The sequence below is a fragment of the Geotrypetes seraphini genome, chromosome 11, assembly GCF_902459505.1.
Source record: "Geotrypetes seraphini chromosome 11, aGeoSer1.1, whole genome shotgun sequence".
Lineage (NCBI taxonomy): Eukaryota > Metazoa > Chordata > Amphibia > Gymnophiona > Dermophiidae > Geotrypetes > Geotrypetes seraphini.
In genome coordinates this window covers 137,676,991-137,694,434 of record NC_047094.1, presented here as the reverse complement: position 1 = coordinate 137,694,434, position 17,444 = coordinate 137,676,991, and the positions used below count along the sequence as shown (strand labels likewise).

The 17,444-nt window shown below is 41.5% G+C and overlaps 1 protein-coding gene across 16 annotated transcripts in view; it reads left to right on the top strand.

Moving 5' to 3' along the window:
• Positions 1-17,444, top strand: part of LOC117345757 (copine-1-like) — a 162,711-nt gene that overhangs the window by 6,891 nt on the left and 138,376 nt on the right. For 8 of the 16 annotated variants that reach the window (XM_033914872.1, XM_033914868.1, XM_033914877.1 and 5 more), the window contains 3 exons: positions 7,703-7,831; positions 8,041-8,089; positions 16,358-16,446. The exons of 3 other annotated variants lie outside the window; for them this stretch is intronic. The gene's annotated coding sequence lies outside the window, so the exon portion shown is untranslated. The remainder of the gene's footprint in view (positions 1-7,702; positions 7,832-8,040; positions 8,090-16,357; positions 16,447-17,444) is intronic. 5 more of the 16 variants (XM_033914873.1, XM_033914862.1, XM_033914864.1 and 2 more) reach the window with 2 other exon arrangements.

Here is a 17,444-nt window from a genome sequence, read left to right as displayed (position 1 = left end):
CTATATACTGTACATACCCCAATCTTGGATCCTGAAGCAGTCCCCTTTCTGAAGTTATTTTTTAAAATCAGCATATTTTTGTATGATAACTATGGGCTATCTTTCTCCCATTTTGTGTCTGAGCAAAATGTTTTAACACATCAGATTTTCTTTTTTAATTTTTTTTTATGAGTAGCATTTCAGTAGTACATTGCCTGGAAAAAGCCTTCACATTTTGTTCCCTTAAATACAAATCAAAGTACTCATAGAAACATATAGGAGTTTGTTTCACAGATCTATACAACCTACACAACTATTTTGAATATTTCTATAATAATTCTTTTCATAGTGAAAGTGCAATAAAGAATAAGAAACCAAAGTGTCTTGATTTGTATAATTCTTTACACAGCTTTACTTGATATATCATAGAGGTCTTTTTTGTAGTAATAACAGCCATAAGTTATTCAGGATAAATCTCTGCCAACTTTGCATAGTGGAATGATGCTTGCCTATTCTTAGCAGAATAACTTGGCTCTTTCAAGTTGGTTGGAGGTTGAGATAGTCTGTACTGTAGGCTTCAAATTGTCCCAGAAATTTTCTGTTGGATTAAGGTTTGGATTTTGGCTGATATGCTCAGGTATATTCACTTCATTGCTGTTTCTGTTCTGCAGAGGAATGAATTTTCTCTCTAGTTCCAGATTTCTGGTAGACCAGAATACATATTCCTTCAGGGTCTACCTGTAATTTTGCATCATTTTTTTCCCTTGATATTCACTAGTTGCCTCCCCTCCCTTTTGCACCTGCGACTGCAAAACATCCTCACAATATAATGCTGCCACCATTTTAATATAAGGATGGTGTTAGTAGGGTGATATGGTAGTAGTAAGTTTTACACTGCTTTCATTCTCAGCATTAAAACCAAAAAGTTATACTTCCTTATTAGCAGCAAATGAATCCAGAGATGAGTGGGTAATCCACCAGCAGGCGGAGATAGAAAACACTAAACTGAGTTGTGTCATAAGTCAGTATTCTTTGTCTCCAGCAGATGGGTGGATGGGTCTTTCCTCACTCCTGGCTTGATTTGCTGCTAGACTTCTGTTTCTGGACTTCCAATTCAGATAAGTCTGGGGCTTAGGCTAGCTGGATGCCTAGTGGGGTTATACCCCTCACTCCCTCAGGAGCTGTTTACTCTGCATTCCCTCCTCACAGAAGAAGGAAGAAAAGAACCAGTAAAACAATAATACTCCCCCCCCCCCAACAAAACACAGTTTGTTTTAGCAGAGACGGGCTTTTCTGCTGAGGCAATAGGGAGTGGGTTCCAGAGCATAACCAGAGGTGGAAGCACTGGATAGCTGCTTTTTGGTGACCATGAGTACATTAAAAATAAAACAAACAGAAGTGGGAGCTTGTGTGAATAAGCTTTCTTACTCGAACCACAGATATATTTGCAGCGATGGGGAGTTATCTTTGGCACTCCGGAGCCATTGCTGATTGCTGAGTTGGTCCATCTGGGTCTCGTATCTGAGGGGGCCGTGTAGAGGGTTGATAGAGCTAGCTTCTTTTCTTTCCTCTATGTGTTTGGTTTTGGTGCAGGGACAGAGTCTATGGAGTCTCCGCATCACTGCATTTGGTATGCTTTCTTTCCCAGCTTTGGTGGTCATTTTGTGTTTACAGTGTTTATTGCTGAAGGTTTTGGGCCTTCACGTGTGTGCTCAGAGGCCAGCCTTTTGTTCTCCCACATGCAGATGCCGTCCCCACAGTTGGCAGAAAAAGGTCCGAAGCATCCACAGCCAATGCGGGAAGGGAAGATGGCTGCCAAGTGATACCTCTGATGCAAACCAAAGGGAACTCCTGGCAAGATCAGCATCTGCATGTGGGACCAACAGAGAGGGGAGAAGCAAGCAGAGGTCACCTACCAACAATGATAAACATAAGGCTTGAAGTCTTCACCTGCTGTGAAATGGAGCTGCACAATACTATGCCGTCCCCACAGTTGGCAGAAAAAGGTCCGAAGCATCCACAGCCAATGCGGGAAGGGAAGATGCTGCCAAGTGATACCTCTGATGCAAACCAAAGGGAACTCCTGGCAAGATCAGCATGGTATTGTGCAGCTCCATTTCACAGCAGGTGAAGACTTCAAGCCTTATGTTTATCATTGTTGGTAGGTGACCTCTGCTTGTTTCTCCCCTCTCTGTTGGTTCCCATCGACTCTGCCTTCCAGGCATTAGTCTTTGCGAGTGGTTGCTGGGGAGAGATTGTTTCCTCCTTTCTGCAGGTGGCCCGATGGCACCTTCCATTCCCTCCTTCCTAGGGTGCAAGTACTGCCATGAGACTGATCAGGTACATTCTCTGTTTGGGTGATGTGCTGAAGCGCTACCGCAACCTGCTTCAATCATGGCTTCTGTACTATGCCTGTTGCCTTGGGTTTACTGTTAGTGGTATTGGAAAGGAGTTTGGTCAGTAAGGCAGCTATTATGCGGCCGTGGCCCAGATTGCTGCTACTGCTCAGACAGCATCCTCATGATGGACAAGGCTCCCCTGCTGCTCATGTCTGAATTCTAGAAAGCCTTGGATAGGCACTTGGGATCACTTACAGAGAGGAAGAGATAATGGTTACTGTGGATGGGCGGACTGGATGGGCCATTTGGCTTTTATCTGCCATTATGTTTCTATGTTCTAGTCTTGCAACAGTGCTTCCTGGGCTCTCAGGTTTCACTTACTACTCAGACAGCAGCCCACTCATGTCTCATTTACTGTTCTCTTACTGCTCAGGCACTGCTCTCTTGTCTCTCAGGACTGATCTGACAGCACTCTCAGGTTTCATGTGCTGCTCAGGCGGCATTTTCAGACCTCATGGGCTGCTCAGTTCTCTCAGGTCTCACTTAGTGCTCAAGCAGCACTTATGTCTCTTGTGCTACTCGGGCAGTATTCTCCTGTCATCTGTGCTGCACGGGCAGTCCTCTCATGTCTTGGTTGCAGTACTGGTGGTATGCTTGTGTACCGAATGCTGTTCTGGCAACCCTCTCCTGTCTCGCCTGCTACCCTAGCAGCACATAAGAACATAAGAATAGCCTTTCTGGGTCTGACCAATGGTCCATCTAGCCCAGTATCTCATCTTCACGGAGGCCAAGCCAAGTCACAAATACATGGCAAAAACCCAAATAGTAGCAGCATTCCATGCTACCATTCTATGTATGTCTCAACAGCAGACTATGGACTTTTCCTCCAGGAACTTGTCCAAACCTTTTTTTAAAACCAGCTGCATTAACTGCTCTTACCACATCCTCTGGCAATGTGTTCCAGAGCGTAACTATTGTCTGAGTGAAAAAATATTTCCTTCTATTGGTTTTAAAAGTATTACTCTGGAAATTCTAGTATCCCCGTTCTACACCACTCAGAATTTTTTAGACTTCAATCATATATCTCCCCTTTGCCATCTCTTTTCCAAGCTGAAGAGTCCTAACCTCTTTAGTCTTTCCTCTTACAAGAGGAGTTCCATCCCCTTTATCATCTTGGTCGCTCTTCTTTGATCTTTTTCTAGTGCCGCTATATCTTTTTTGAGATGATGAAACCAGAACTGACCGCAATACTCAAGGTGAGGTCGCACCATAGAGCAATATACAGAGGCATTATAACATTCTTAGACTTGTTAACCATCCCTTTTCTATTAATTCGTAGCATCCTGTTTGCCTTCTTGGCTGCTGCCACCGCACATTAGGCGGAAGGCTTCAACATATTGTCTACAATGACACCCATATCCTATTCTTGAGCGCTGACCCTCCAGGGTGGTCCCTAGCATCCGATAACTATGATTTGGATTATTCTTCCCGAAGTGCATTACTTTGCATTTGATCACATTAAATTTCATCTGCCATTTGGACGTCCAGTGTTCCAATTTCCTAAGGTCTGCCTGCAGATTTCCACAGTCACATGTGTTTTAACAACTTTGAACAGTTTAGTGTCATCTGCAAATTTAATCACCTCGCTCATTGTTCCAATTTGTAGATAATTTATAAATAAGTTAAATAGCACCGTTCCCAGCACAGGTTCCTGTAGCATACTACTATTATCCCTCCACTGAGTAAAATGGCCATTCAACCCTACCCCTCTGTTAACCAGTTCTTAATCCACAACTGAACATTGCCTCCTAATCTAATCTAATCCTTAGGTTTGTATATCGCATCATCTCCACGTTCGTAGAGCTCGAAGCGGTTTACAGTAGGAGAAATAGGAAGGAACTACAACAGAGGGTTAGAGGTAGAAGTGTGAAGAAAATTTAGAGGACTTGGGATGCCAAGTTATAAGAGTTTCCTTGATTCCTAAGTTGGAGGGAGACTTACATTTTTTGAGAAAAGCCAGGTTTTCAGATGTTTGCGGAAAACTTGGAGAGAGCTCAAGTTCCGAAGAGGGGAGGTAAGGTTGTTCCAGAGCTCAGTGATTTTGAAGTGGAGGGAGGTCCCTAGCTTTCCTGTGTCTTTTAGCGAGGGGAAGGATAGTTTTAATTTGTGGGAGGATCTGGTGGTATTAGGGTTTGAGGAATTCCAAGAAAGAGGGATAAAGGGAGGGAGGATACCATATAGGATTTTGAAAGTTAAACAGACGCATTTATAGTGGACCCTGGCGATTATCGGAAGCCAGTGGAGCTTGGCCAGGAGCGGGGAGACATGGTCAAATTTACTTTTAGCGAAGATGAGCTTGGCCGCAGTATTCTGAATCCGTTGGAGTCTGTGGAGGTTTTTCTTAGTTAGGCTTAAGTAGATAGAGTTGCAATAGTCCAATCTGGAGAGGATGATGGATTGGATAAGGAGGGTAAAATGTTTTTGATGGAAGCAGGATCTAACTTTCCTCAGCATGTGAAGGCTGAAAAAGCATTTTTTTTACTAAGGATTGGAGGTGTTCATTGAAGGACAATGTGGAATCAATGATGATGCCCAAGACCTTGCTCGAGAACTCAAGCTGCAGAGAGGAGCCAGAGGGTAGTGGGATGGAGGTGGGTAGGTGATCTAGTTTTGGACCGAGCCAAAGAAGTCTTGTTTTGGACTCATTTAATTTCATTTGCCTCCTATCTCATGACTCTTGAATTTTCTCAGGAGTCTCTCAGGAATTTTGTTAAAAGCCTTCTGGAAATCTAGATACACTACATCAATCGGCTCGCCTTTATCTACATGTTTGTTTACACCTACAAAGAAGTCAAACAAATTGGTGAGGCTAGACCTCCCTCAGCTGAACCAATGCTTACTCTGTCTCATTAAATCATGTTTGTCCAAGTGTTCCACAATTTTATTTTTTATAATTGTTTCCACCATTTTGTCCAGCACTGAAGTCAGGCTTACCGGTCTGTAATTTCCCAGAACTCCCTTGGAACCCTTTTTAAAAATCAATGTTATATTGGCCACCCTCCAGTCTTCAGGTACTACAGACAATTTTAACGACAGGTTACAGATCACTAACAGCAGTAGCAGATCATCAATTTCATGTTTGAGTTCTTTCAGTACCTTGGGATGTATATCATCCGGTCCAGGTGATTTATTACTCTTTAACTTGTTAATTTGGCTCAGTTGTTGCTCTGGCTTTTCTCTCTTTCCCATCTCAGGGGAGGCTCTTCTATTTCACATGTTTTAGGCTACGTGACTCCGTTCCTTTGTGTTAGGAATTTGGCTTTATATCAGGCTGGACAGCGAAATTCCTCTGTCAAGACTACCTGACTTCACATAGAGACATAACATACGGCTCTATTTCTATTAGTGCAGTGAAGCTCCCCCTCTGAGGGTAGCACATGATTTTGATGTGCAGTGTCCTTCGCTCTCTGTTTTTGAAGTGCAATTCTTGTGGAGCACAGCAGGTCGTCTCTGCAGCCTAAGTCAATCGTTGATTATGAAGTGGTTCTCTCTCCTGTCTCTATCTTCTCTCTAGGTGGGGAGCCCCTTATGTTTCTCTGTGTGGCCTGGCTCCATCTCTCCAATTCTGTCCTGTCTGTCAAGCAGGGCTCTGTTTCCAAAGGTGAGGCACACTGTCACTTGTTTGTCCGGTGCAGTTCCACAAGTCTGACCAGCGCATCTGTGTCTCGAATGGGATTGGTGCAAATAGCTCCAAGTTTGGCAGGGGGAGGAGTGGAGCTTCTCTTCCTGCTAGTACAGCACAGCTTCATCTTTGGTCCTTGAGCGCTTCTCTGCCTGGCTGTGCAGTACAGCTGCAACTGGCTGAACCTTAAAATGTCACATCTCTAGGTCATTTGCGTGTTATACAATAGGGTACCAAATATGGCTCTATATAACATAATGTATCTTCACATGTACATGATTGCATGTCTTAGGGACTTTGTCCAAGATGACAAAGGGTGGTTTTTGCAGCACCTTAAAAAAAATGGAGAAAATCTGCATTGAAACGTGACATCATTCTTTGTTATTATATCTTTGTTTCCAGTTGGTGCAAAGCCAACTAGTGCAAATCCTAGGCGTACTTCATGGGCCATGACTACTGGTCCTGTTGTGGCCTGAATCGAAGTATAGGTTAGGAGCAATGAGGAATCAAAAAAGAACTTAATGTTTCTTATTGTAATGTTTTTCACATAATTTGCGAGCCCATAAATAGGGAAGCAACTCATGTTAGGTTCCAAACTTTGCACAGGAACTTAGTACCTGGGGTTGTACTAATCCAAAAATATTTCAGTCTCAGAACAGGTTTTGTTGGGCTGCAGCGCATGGACAGAGTTGCTGTTTTGTGTCATGCAGAGCATGGCACTATGAAGGTGACCTCCATTTAGCTGCCTTAGAAGTCTCGAGCCAGTAGAGGTCAAGGTGAAAAGTTTTGCATGATTTAGTTTGAGATCCTAGTGAATGTCCACACAAATTTTATTAAATTTGGAGGAGGTCTAGCATGGACTATTCTCAGTATTGGTCCACTTGATGTGGAATGCCCCATATGACAGAGCTTAGTTTAGTGTTCTTTACTTCCGCCTATTGATGTATGGTCATAACTCGCTCATCTCTGGATTCATCTGCTCTGACTAAAGGAAAGAAAATTAACAGGTAAGACATAACTTTTCCTTTGGTCTTATTGAACAACAAATGTGCACAATGATTGAAACTGGACAGGCACTGCCCTCTTGTCACCCATAGGCCCAGGGAGGGTCTATATTAGAAGCTCTGGTGATGTTAATGGCGTAGTTGGGGCAGGAGTGATCCCCAATTGCTCTTGATCATGCTAGTTCCTGTCTCAAAATGGCTGCTGGGACCTCCAGTGGCATTTTGAATTAGGAGCTAGCATCTGGGGATGGCTCCTGCCACTAGACCACAAGGGCTTTTAAGGTAGGCCCCTGGGGGAGGGTCTGTAGATAGTGGGGGGTGGGGGAAGAGAGTGGTCATGCTTATGGTTGGGGATGGGGAGTTTCGGTTTCAGCAGAAAATACACTAGCATTTTCTGCTGAAACCAAAATGTGGACAGACTGGATTTTGGGCCTTTTTGCCACTAAAACAGACCTTTAATTCCCTGAGTACTTTTTTGTAAATGCTATGTGGTGCACATATGACCTGCTTTTAGCAGTGGCTTCCTTTTGCCTTTTTATTCAGGCCTTGTTTGTAGAGGTAATCATGAAATTGTCTTTGCCAAAGACTGTAGGCCTTGTAATCTTAGGTCCATCGTGACTTCCCTTAGCGGTTTTTTTAACCCACAGCTTCTGACTGAAATGATGTCTTAGTGATGCTACACTGTTCCCACTTTATAGTGATGTACCTGATGCTGCCCAAAGCATTTTGGGGGAAGGCTGTGAGAAAATTCACTTCATACAACAGAAGTAGCTTGATTCTTCATCCTGGAGTCGTCCGATCAGCTCTGCTGCTGTGATTGGATACAGGTGCGCTCTGTTTAATTAATGAGCCTTGCTGAGGTAGTTTTTGGAAATGGTTACTTTGTTTGCTGTGACAGTATAAAGACTTAGGCAGTCAAGACATCTACATTTTCTTATTCATTACTTTTGAATATTCCTATAAGTGAAAGGATAGCATATGTTATACAGATCAGTGAAACTCCTACTTTGTTACATTTTGAGTTGTATTTTTTTAGGAAGCAGAATGAAAAATGTTGCAGGAGTGGAAATCGTTTTCAAGGCACTGTATGTACCCCGTTTTAAATTTTGGATGGATTTGGAGTTGGTAAAAATGTACCAACTTCAAAATAAATTGTCATTTTTTATTATTTTAATTCTTGGGTATATTTATATTTTTGTCCTGAATGTAAAGTACTGGTAAATTCAAGTTAAATTTACCAGTACTTCACATTCAGGACAAAATCTTTAAAGCCTAATAATATCAGAAGGAGTTGAAGTGAGACTGTAGAAAGATAGGAGTCTGAGTTCAAGTGCTGCGTATGTCTAGTGGCACTGTAGAAATAAATAGTAGTAAGTTTGTACAAGAAATCATTTGAGCAGATTATAAGAAATTTCTTCAGTCAACTAAGTGAGGGTAAATCAAAAAGTAAAGGCAAAATACATTTAACAGCTTTAATAGAAGTAACTGCGAGCAATTGAACACATCACTTTCCACATAGTCCACATGCAAGATGACACATTTGTTGTATCGTTCAACTAGCTTCTGCATTCCTGCAGAGAAGAAGTTTTTCGGCTGCTCCCAAAACCAGGTAAGCACCGCTTCCTTTACTTCATCATGCTTTGTCTTTTGCTTTCTGGGTCGCACTGATGCACCCATGTCTCGTCGCTGGTGACAATTCTCTCCAGAATATTCGAATCTTCTTCATATCGTCTCAGGAACTGGGTCCCAACCTCCACACGCTGTTGCTTGTGCAGATCAGTACAGTTGTTTGGGAACCTATTGTGCGCAGATTTTCCTGTATCCCACGCCATCATGCATTATGGCAAATACAGATCCATAGCTGATATCCAAATTTGCAACCAGTTGAGACACCATTACCTGTCAGTCTTCTCTAATCAAGGCATCTGCCCTGTCAGTATGCTCTTGTGTGCGTGTTGTTGATGGGCGACCAGAACTACTTTTGTCGGTTACACCTATTCTTCCACTATTAACCTTTTGTTGATTTATGGTGCTATGTCTATACTGAGTCAATATCTGATGGTGAATTTCCACAGGTTTCACTCACTCTGCCCAAAGAAAGCGCACTACTGTAAATTGTTCTTCAATGGTGCAGTCTTGCAATAGAGTGTCCATGTTTCTGACCTCGTGGCTGCCACACGACTAAAGGCTGAGTGCTGCACTGTGCGTGGACAAACTATCCAACAGGCAATGTATGAGTACATGTGTTGTATTTCGCTAGCTCTTTTCCGATTATCACATAATTTACCAATTCGCCCTCGTACAAAACAGTTCACCTAAGTTTAATGTAATGGAGAGGACTTCAATAACCAAAAATGAGTAGAGAAAAAAAAATCTAACTTTAAAAGGAGCATTCTGAACACAGCTACAGTTGTTTATAAGCAAGCTCTCAACCTCTTCTGGCTCCACAGTTTAGGAGCCAGTTATTAAGATGAGTATCTTGTTCATTCATGGTATGCAAACTTAAGACCTAAAGTACTATGTATTGGAAATCAAAGGACTTAAGGTCCTAGTGGGAGTTTAAGGAATTATTAGAGTTTTTAAGGTATAGGGCTAGTCCCATACTGTAGGTCCTAGTGGGCTAGGCACAAGATTATAAACAAGATCCATTAGTGAACGTGGATCCGACATATTGAATAAACAGGTTAAACGTAATTAAACTTTCTAGCATGATGGGAGACTTTAGCTGCTGAATTTCAGAGGTCTGCGATTGTTGCGACTGATGAGTGGTAATGCTACCAAACAAACGACAGAGTAGACAGCCACAAGAACAGGCATAAATATAGTCTGTGAAACAAAATTTATTAATCTAAGAGTGTTGCAACAGTGAGTCGACATGAGTCATGTTTCTTCCGTCAGACCTGCGGAGTCGATATTTTCCAAAAGGTTTTACTGCAATAGGCTTACACTCTAATGCAACACATCAGGAATTCTCTATCAGAAATACAAGGAAAAAAATGGCACAAAGCTGTTACCCAACATCTCTGAACTTTAGTACTGACAAAATCCAGTTTCTTGGGTGTAGAACTGGAGATTTTTCTACAAGTAACAGGAGTTCTTGAAAGACACTCTTTCAAATAATTTTGAAAAGGATAGATTAGAGACTGGGCAGTAATTAACAGGGAGCAGTGGGTTTAAAGATGATTTCTTCAAAATTGGACTAATTATTGGGTTTTTTCCCTAGGCCAAATGTACCAGTTGAAAGCTCAATCATTGTAAGTAGAAAGGGAAGAGACTTTTGGGGTGGATTTTAACCAAGAGAATGGAATAAAATCCAATCTGCAAGTGGGTCTCTTCTGAGTTGCACTTGTACTCCAGCTTGTCTATTGTTTTGTTTTAAAGGAGCAAGACATCCACAAAGATGTCCCCCTGCTCAACAGTTCTCCAACTGGCTCAGAAACTGCCTCAGTAATCACTTCAGAAGCTGTATAGTTTGCCTGTCACCTTGCTGGAAACAGACACACACACAGAAGCCCTGAGTTCTGCACAATGCCCTTTTTGAGCAAAGTATGCAAGACTTTCTCTGCCTCCATCCACTGGTTGGTTGGCCAGGATAACTCGTAGGTCTAGACTGGTCTGGTAGGATGCTAAGGAACAAGTAAAATAGTAAAATCTGCAGATAGCACAAAATATTTAAAGTTAATTAAAACACAAAGCAAAAACTTAGGAACTATAGAAGGACTTTTCCAGACTGCATGAGTGGTCATTAAAACCTCACATGACACTTAATATTAACAAGTACAAAAAGTGAAAATTTGAAAAAAAACCTCAAAATATTAACTAATATTACATTCTTGAAACGCTTGCTTTCTGTGGTACCACCAAAGTGATGTACAGATACTTTCTCTAGTAAGCTCATAATTTGAAATTTAGTATCTGAGAAACTCCCTAATCCACTGCTTGTCCCGTTTATCTTCTTGATTTAGATTGTAAGCTCTACTGAGCAGGGACTCTTTTAAATGTTTAATGTACAGTGTTTTCATACATCTAGTAGCAGTACAGAAATAATAAGTAGTAGTAGGGTTAAGTATTTGCCCAGGGCCACAAGGAGCCACCACTGAAATCAAATCCAGTTCTTGGTCCACCGGACTAGACTACTCCATCCCTGGAAGAGTGCTACTAAAATGGATCTATTCTTTAGAATCTGCAAGACGCAGCCACTGTCGGGGAGAGTATGCTAGGCTTGATGTAGGACGATACTGCATGTTCAATTAAGTTTGAAGGCTTTTTGGCCTGGATTCTAGGCTTGGCACCAATATCAGCAGCCGCCAATTGCGTGTCCATCATGCATTGGCGCAAGTTATGGAATCATACTGACATGAAAGATAGGCACCAGAAATCTAGGCCAGGTTTTTCTGGGCCTACATTTTCGGCACCCATCTTTGCATGTATCGCACCTATGTAAGCACTTTAAGCTGCCTAATGCCACTTCTGGTGTTTGCCATGCGTACTTTGGCATTTTGTGGCCTAAAGCGCCTATATAGGTGCAATTGACGCTGATTTTCTAGGCACCAGTACGCGCCTCAAATCGGTTAAAGCTGCCATTTGGACAGCGTTTTTAAAGGAGATATGGGCTCTTATAAAATCGGTGCTGGTTTGAGAATTCAGATCTTTATAAGGTTTTGAAAAAATACCTTTAAAAATAATAAACATGCATGCAATAATACTTAAATACTCAGCATATGCAATCATACAACCACTAACTATCTCCATTTTTTATAAGCAGGTCTTCAGTCTAATTACCTGCATACCATTTCCCTTCCCCATTTTAAATTCACACAGAGAACTGGGCATTAATAAGATTTATTGTTGTTTCTCCAGAACAGCTTCTTTAAGTCATTTACAATAATACACTGTAGCTAAAATATGAGGGCAAAACAAAAATTAAAGGAAGTTGTTATTATGAGATAACCAGAACAGAGCTAGTGAAATGCAACATACCTAATTTGCAGCCAACTGAGACACCATTATCCGTCAGTCCTCTCTAATCAAGGCATTTGCCCTGTCAATGAGCTCTTGCAAGCGATGTTATAAGACAACCAGAACAACCTTCATTGGTTACACCCGTTCTTCCCACTTTAAAACCTTTTGACCCACTCAAACCTTTCATTGATTCATGGTGCCGTAGACATACTGAGTCAATATTCCATGGTGAATTTCCACAAGTTTCACTCCCTCTGCCCAAAGAGAGCACACTACTGCACATTGTTCTTCAATGGTGCAATCTTGCAATGGAGTGTCCATGTTTCTGACCTCATGGCTGCCACATGACTAAAGGCCGAGCACTGCACTGTGTGTTGACAAACTATCCAACAGGCAATGTGTAAGTACTTAATATCGGCTATGGATCTGCATTTGCCGTGATGCATGATACAGGAAAGTCTGCACACGATGGGTTTCCAAACAGCTTACTGATCTGCACAAGTAAAAGCGTGTGGAGGTTGCGACCTAGTTCCTGAGACAGTATGAAGAATATTCTGGAGAGAATTGTCACCAGCAACAAGACATGGGTGCATCATCAACCCAGAGAGCAAAAGACAAAGCATGGAGAAGAAATTCAAACGTCAGCCCTCCTCCCAAAAAATAATGAAAACCTTCTTATCCCAGGACAAGCAGGCATGATATTCTCACATGTGGGTGACGTCATCTACGGAGCCCCAGCGCGGACAGCTTTTCAAGCAAACTTGATTGAAGTTTCAAGTTTGCTATGCTGCACCACGCATGTGCATGCCTTCTTGCCCACTAGAGGGCGCATCCCCACCTCGTGGTCCTCAGTTCAGTTTTTTCCGCGGAGCCAGAAGCCCTGTGGAACGTGTACTCTCTCTTTTTTGCCTTCTGCCACCGCGTCTGGGTCGTTTTTCTCGGTCGCTGTGTTTGTTTTCTTTTTTAATTCGTTCGTTTGTTCTTTAATCGTCAAAAAAAAAAAAAAAAGGTTTTTTCGTTCGGCTCCGGGGGCTCCCGGTAGCCGCGGCCGCGGGACCTCGTTTCGTTCCCGGCCGTTTTTTCGATTTCATGTCCCATCCTTTGACGGGCTTTAAAAAGTGCACCCGGTGCGATCGGCTACTTTCTCTCACTGATCCCCACCGGTGGTGCTTACTTTGCCTGGGTCCCGAGCACCCCACCGATTCCTGTCCTCGGTGCTCGACTTTTCAACCAAGAGCTCTCCGCCGCCGTCGTACCAGAATGAATACCTTCTTTTGGGAATTGAAGAAGCCTATTCTGGCACACTTTCGAGTGAAAATTACTCTGCTTTGCTGTGAAATGACCTTAAACCTTCAATTCACAGCAAAAGAAGAGGAATATTGTCCAAAACAGTCTTGCTGCACCATGACAATGCATGTCCTCATACAGCAGCAGCGACAAAAGAGACAATGCAATGTTGGGTTCAAATGTCTTCCACGTCCTCTTTACAGCCTGGATCTGGTGCCTAGCAATTATCACATCTTCGATCCGCTGAAGGAGATGCTGCAGATTCACCTCTTGATGAAGTAAAGAAAGCGATGCTCACCTGGCTTTGGGAGCAGCCAAAATACTTCTCTGCAGTAATGCAGAAGCTGGTTGAACGATACATCAAATGTGTCATCTTCCATGGGGACTATGTGGAAAAGTGATATGTTCAATTGCTCACAGTTACTTCTGTTAAAGCTGTTAAATGTATTTTGCCTTTACTTTTTGATTTACCCTCCTATACTGAGTTTAGTATTCCATCTTTTTCCTCATTGGTAATTTAATTTGCCCATTATTTTGGTACTATGCAGTTTGTTAGCTTCCATAATTTCTGCTAATAGGAGTATAATATACTTCTATTACTATGCTTTTCCCTTTACATATGTAATTTCTATCCATAAGAATTCCAAGGTATATTTTGTGTCCTGCAGAGGTTTTAGTTTAGATGGGTAAGAAGCAGTTCTTAAAGGGATGAGAAGTTGTTATACTTTGTGTTTTATTTTGTTGTGTTTTTAATTTTGTATGTATTTTTGGAACCTGCTTAGGGTTTGACGGGCTATAAGCTTTTTAAATAAATAACACACTACTCTGCCACCAATTTAAACCACCTTATCAATTTGTACATGGTATGTTAGTGACTCAGCGTTAGAATTTATTGTCTAATTCAGGGGTAGGCAATTCCGATCCTTGAGAGCCACAGTTGGGTCAGGTTTTCAGGATATGTACAATAAATATGCATGAGATGGATTTGCATCTCAAGGAAGCAGTACATGCAAATCCATCTCGTACATATTCATTGTGGATATCCTGAAAACTGACCTGCCTGTGTCTCTCGATGACTGGAATTGCCTACCCCTGGTTAATGGGATTTCAAATTGTAGCTATAGTACGAGAAACTTACCACCGAGCTCAAGTACTTTTGGTGTCCCATCTTTGGGGATTTTGGGTTGTTGTCGGTTGTTGTCGTTTTTTTGGTGTAGCGAAGGGAAATATATGTGCAATAATGGCATAAGCCATGTGAATTTTTTTTTCTCCGTTCAAAAGTGTTATGAGAGTCTGTAGTTAAATCCCCATCTACATTGCCAATACCATGTGCTGATTGTATGTGAAACACTTGATTATGCAATACTTTCTATTTGGTTTCTATTCAGTCAGATGTTAGTTTCTTCGTAAGGTGGTCTCTCTGTTCCACTTGAATCAGATGGTTTTTCTCAGTGTTTCCATAATGGGGTCAGTTGGGCTCAGTTCAGAAGATTCATAAACTAGAGATCTGCAGGGCTTTACTTTACTTGGCGGTAACCAACACCTTCTGACTGTTAGATTGGCTCTTTGTGCGTTTTCAGGGGTCATGCAAGAGCTATACAACAAGGCATTGATAGTATGTGGGATTAAGGCTGCTGTCAAGGTGTCTTATATTATCTGCAGGGGTTCCCTGGGAGCCTGAAGGCCCAAGTTTCCCAGGCCGACGCTCAGGCAGTTGCCTCTGAAGACATCCGTAGACAGCTTTTGTGCATTCTACCATTTGGGATTGCAAGTTGTCTACAGTTGTCTTCAGAGGCAATTGGATATACCCCAAATGGTATATTCAGGTGACTCCTGAGAATCTTTATTGCCCTAAAGCAGGGGTCTCAAAGTCCCTCCTTGAGGGCCGCAATCCAGTCGGGGGTTTCAGGATTTCCCCAATGAATATGCATGAGATCTATGTGCATGCACTGCTTTCAATGCATATTCACTGGGGAAATCCTGAAAACCCGACTGGATTGTGGCCCTCAAGGAGGGATTTTGAGATCCCTGCCTTAATGCGTGCAGGAGACTGTCATTTTTCTGTGGTGGGCAGGGATTGCTTTAATAATGTTGACTATCTTGGGCTCTAATACTTCAGGCTTCACTGTATGACAAAGAGCCACAGGGCAGCCTAGTGCTAAGCTCCTGAGAGAATCCAGAGCCTTGGATGTCATTGATGGTATAGAATTGCTGTCAATTTTTTTGAGGTAATGTCTCCAAATGGGTTAACTTTTCACATATCATAATAAATGAACTTCACCCCTTTTTGCCTGGGTATGTAGTAAAAGATTTCAATCTGATTAATTTTATTAACATATTGCTTGTCTTAATTAGCACTGTACCGAATGTTTGTATTTGGTTTGATTTGGCCCCGGTGAATACATTATTCGTATTTGGCCAAATAATGATTTAAATTGGAATTCAAATAATCCAGGTCTCTTAATGAAATAAAACATTTGATCTCTGATTTCATGTTGCTGCTTTTATTATTTATGTGAAAGCCCAAAGCCCATTATTCATATTCAACCTTTTTCTACTTGTTACTGCTTTAATCCCAACACAAACTTTGGCCCAGAGAGCAGCTTTCTGGGGTTTATACACTTTACTGTGCATCAGTCATTTTTGTGCTTTAACATTCTTCTAGTCAGGGTTCTGTATTTAATGTCCCTATTCACTTGCTATAGGTACAGCGATAAGAGAAGTAGCATAATAAATCTACCCTAAATTTAGTGTGGCCGAGGGGGGTGTATATGTGTGGCTTTTGACTATGACTTGGTTATGAATGTTTATGATAAGGAGAAGCGGCTTATATATTGAATATATTCATTTTGACTGCTGTGTTCTTAAATTTTGGCTATTTTAAGACATAGTCCTCTTTTAATTATTAAATAAAGGATAGTTGTGGCCACCCAGTGGCATACTGTGTTAGGAATTTATCTTGGGTATGTTTTTCATAGTTTATGGCTGATAATGCTGATATGTCCTGTGGTGAGTCTCAAACATTAAACGTTTAACAGACCAGTGTAGACTGTTGCTGCTACTGTTTTGCATTGATTTTTGCCTCCATTTATTCTTTATTGCAGTCTTAAAGTTGGTTTTAATTGATTGCCTACAGGATTGACTTGGGTGTCTTCTCTGCTACTTTTTAAGAAAACATCTATTGTTTTTGCAGGTAAGAAATTTTTGAATCGAAGGATTGTTCATGAACTATTGAAGAAGATTTATTTCAAAACATGGACCCTCCTAGATTCATGAGTGTTTGACTTAGTTTCTTTAGTTGTGATCTACTTACAATTATTTATCTTACAATGTTTTTCTTTGTAGGTACAATTGGTTCAGAAACACTGGCACTATATTGTCTTCTGAAAATTGTCATCAGTTGGATTTCAGTATTTATTTATTTTATTTTAAAAATTTCTGCATATCCTACAGCCTATTCTGCCGTAGTTAGTAGAACATAGGGAACTGGTTTATAATGCCCTTTACTCTGACAGCATGTGCAACATATTGTTATCAGATGGGTATTATATTGATTAGGATGGTTAAAACAGTTGCAAGTACATGCCAAGATGTTTGCTTTCCCTTATCCAGCTAGACTGTCCAAATGAATGGTCATGCTCTCTAATCAACAAATGGAGGTAGAAAACACTGAGCTTTCAGTGACATTATCGCCCTGGAACTTGCCTGTATTTGCTGCTTCCAGCAGATAAATTTCAGTTTGAACTGGTGCAGCATGATGATTTATATGACTGGCTTCCTAGAGTGTGGATTACAGATGGTGGCTCTCAGTCCCAGAACTTGTTCAGTGTTCTTGGGGATTAATCTACAGGCCTTTGCTCTAATAGAGCCAGGAGAAATGTGGTTCCAGGATTTTGATTATATAAAGTCCCACTCCTGAGGGGACTGCATCTCCTGGAGCAAGAAAACTGTATATTATATATGTTTAACCTATAACCTGTTCTGAACTCATTGGGAAGAATAGGATAGGAAACAAATTAAATAAAATCACATAGGGGGTTCACATTGTTTCTTCTCTCCTGTGTGGTTTCCTTTTTCTTTTTGGATGTGTGGGGGGTCTGGCTTCTACCCTGTCTTGCTAACAGTATAGATAAGGTTCATTCAACCAATAAAAGGGGGAAAAAGACTAGTGTGATGAAGAGCCCTGAACAG